Source organism: Echinops telfairi, unplaced genomic scaffold, assembly GCF_000313985.2.
Source record: "Echinops telfairi isolate 266 unplaced genomic scaffold, ASM31398v2 ScPeMD7_3533;HRSCAF=4204_0, whole genome shotgun sequence".
In the NCBI taxonomy this organism is placed as follows: domain Eukaryota; kingdom Metazoa; phylum Chordata; class Mammalia; order Afrosoricida; family Tenrecidae; genus Echinops; species Echinops telfairi.
The window spans coordinates 1,571,006-1,574,373 of NW_022107431.1; the positions used below are offsets into that span (position 1 = coordinate 1,571,006).

The following is a 3,368-nucleotide window of genomic DNA, read 5'->3' on the forward strand; positions in this document are numbered from 1 at the left end:
ATACAAGACATTTAAATCAATAAATAAAGTAGAGGAAAGGGTATTTGGGCTCTGGGAAAGGATGTGCAAAACATGAAGAAAAATACAAATTAGTGGGTAAAGTATCTAAATATTTGGGACCTCAAACAAATATTTGGTTTGATGTTGAGGCAAAGGAACCCCTGGGTTGTTTCTGTTTGTATCCTTTCTGGGTCCTCCTCGGTGGCAATGACCCACAACACAAACATCGCAAGGTGAGTGATGAAATATGAACAGGGATGGCTGGATGGGGTTGGCCATTCTGCTTCTGAAAACCAGGCAGCTAAGGAGCTTATTTAAAAGTGACCCGGCTCCCACTGTTTCTCTCTTACGTGCTTGACAATGGGGATGTTTCTCGATTGAGTTGCTCCTGTGAGCTTTCTGGGATGAAGCAGGGCCCAAGCTGCACCCACCTGTGGCATTTGCACAGACTGCTCTGACCTTGAGTGGTCCACTCGAGCCAGCCACTCTCCTTCAGCTAAGGACAGGTTGTCCTCAATTCACAAAGCATGTTTTCTTCAGATTCCAACAGTGGCGTTGCTATTTTTAGTTGACTCCGACTCACAATGACCTTCTGTACAGCAGAACGAAAGGCTGTCCGGCCCAGTACCATCTTCAGGATCACTGGTGTGATTGGCGTGAGCGAGTCCACTGTTGTGGCCATTGTGATAGTCCACCTCATGAGGGTCTCACCTGTTGTTGCTGACTGTTACCAACCATGGGGTCCTGTCTAGCGAGTGGTCTTATCTGGTAGCATCCAAAGTAAGCAAGCCCCTCCCGATGAGCAAGCTGTCGATGTGCATATGATAGCACCGCACGGAGAAGAAATCAGATGGTGCTCAGGTATCAGAAAGAATAACATCTTGGGTCTTAAAGCTTGTCTTAAAACAAGCAGCCATCTACGTGAGGGGCCAAATAAGTCCACACCAGCCTGCATGATTCAAGGATTGTAGATCATAATTCAAGACCAGAGGAGGGAGTTCTATTGGAACTTAAATATTGAGCACCTGGTATGCATCAGGAGACGGATGACAGTGGAAGCCCAACATCCATTTTCAGGATCCATATGTGGATTAATCCTCCAGTGAATCCCCTCTGACCACTGATCAGAGATGTGAACCATCTTCTTATGCAGATGTAGGCGGAATAAAACTTAACACCTTATCATTTGTTCTTCCTTTTTACCCATTTTAAATGTGTTCTAGTCTTGATTATTTTCTGCTTTTTCTTCTGTTGAACTTTTCCTCTCTTTTGATTTATTATTGTTTAGGGTTTCTTGTGTGTGTGTGTGTGTGTGTGTGTGTGTGTGTGTGTGTGTGTGTGTGTGTGTGTGTGTGTGTGTTTCTTTCTATAAAATCAAGATAGGTAAATCTACAGAGACCATAACTGGATTAAGAGTTCCTTGGGAGTATGGCAGGTGAGGTTGAGGGCGGATAGAGAGCTAATAGCAGTGAACACAAGAATGAAGAAAATATTCTAAAAATTGATTGTGGTGATGATTACGTGGCTCTTTTTTCCATGTTTAAACCATTGAATTGTATGGTGTGTGAAACATATGTCAATAGAATTGTTAACATTATTTTTAAAAAGTAAGCAAGTCAAAGTCTCATCATCCTTGCTTTTAACGAAGACACCTGTCTGCATTTTTCCAAGACTGAAGTGGCAGATTCTAAGTGACTTAGAATACTATATTCATAACCTAAAAAAAATCCCCTAAAGTGTGTAGACTAGAACTGGTTATTAATGATATCAACTTAAATCACCCCCCTCTTGATTGAAGGAAATTTAATAGCAATTTTATGTTCTTTAAATATTATTTTGAGTGCTCGCTTTAGAGACACATACTAAAATTGGCACAAAACAGAGAAGACTCGCATGGCCCCTGTGTAAGGATAACACAAAAATTCATGAAATATTCCATGTTTTTTCGTTATTATTGCTATTTTGTTGGGGGATTTTCCCCATGTTTCTCTGTGGATGAAATCCAGGATAAATCGATATTTCCACCTGAAATCCAGGTGAATCTATAAGGATAGGCCCTGCATTCATGGTTCTTTGGGGTGTGGCGGGGGGCTGGGGTGTGTGGGGGTTGTGGGGGAGCTCCTAAGGACGGGCGCAGGAAGAAGAGGGTGTCCTGAACCGATGGTGGTGACGACTACACAACTCTCCCTCATGGGACTGGACTGCTGGGTTGTCTGGCATGTGAATCATATACCAGTGAAACTGTCGAAAAAATAAAAGCAGATGTTATTTTGAAACCCTGGTTTTTAAATTCCTATAGCATAGCATAGAACATGAAATGATGGTAGAAATGAAGCAGGTATAGCAATGTAGAGACAAGTCAGATGAGACCATTTGAATGTTTACATCTGGATGAAATTTTACTGGGGTCTAAATTTACCTTAATTTATATTGGAGTCTATTTAAAACATGCTGTTCAGCTAAAGAGGGGCCCTGGTGGTATCATGGTTACACACTGGCTGTTCACCACAAGGTCAGCAGTTCAACCCCCCTGGCCACTCCACAGGACAAAGATGAGGCTTTCTATTCTTCTCCAGATTTACAGTCTCAGAAACCCAAAGGACAGTCCCACGCTGTCCTAGAGGGTCACTATGGGTCGGAATGGACTTGACAGCCATGAGGGTGGCCTTTTGATGCAGCTACAAGTGTCACCATAGGCCACTCGTCTCCTGGAGAGCCACGGTTTGGCTCCTCGCATAATCCACTTGAGAGAAGTAAGACACATTATTACAGAGCTCTACTGTCACCGAAGGAGCAAAAATAGGCCAGTTCATAATCGGCCAAATAGACAGAAGAAATGAAACCACCCTTGCTGATGTGACTAATTACCCCCAAATCCGTGGACATGACAGCATGTGTTGGCAGCTGTGGAGAGGAGGAGCGAATTTGATTTTTGCCACTTTTTCTGTTGTCTCCGTGATATGTTAGCAATTAAAACAGCAAATGGGAAAAAAAATCACCCCTGAGTGCTGTGCTCTGGTCATCAAACACCTACCTGAGATCAATCGGTCAACATGTGCCCAAAGCAAAGGTGAGCGGGCGAGCAGGGCGAGCAGACTGGAAACGGAGGGGCTGCGAACAAGGGCAAAGAAACATTCGAATAAAAATGATGAAAAAACCACCCAAGCTCACTGTCCTCAAGCCGATTCCTACAGAGCCACCCTGTCAGACCTGGTTGAACTTCCCCCTCTGAGTCTCCAAGGCTCTACATCTTTACAGAAGCACAAAGCCTCATCTTTCGCCCATGGAGCAGCTAGTGGGTTTGAACTGCTGACCTTGTGATTAGTGGCCCAACTGCAACCAGGGCTCCTTTCTGGACACACGGAATC

The 3,368-nt window shown here is 43.9% G+C and overlaps 1 non-coding gene across 1 annotated transcript; it reads left to right on the forward strand.

The window, feature by feature from the left end:
- Window positions 1-1,840: 1,840 nt before the first annotated feature.
- On the forward strand, window positions 1,841-1,945 carry LOC115871059. The gene has a single exon (XR_004047048.1). It is a non-coding gene; the product is annotated as a U6 spliceosomal RNA (small nuclear RNA).
- Window positions 1,946-3,368: the final 1,423 nt, after the last annotated feature.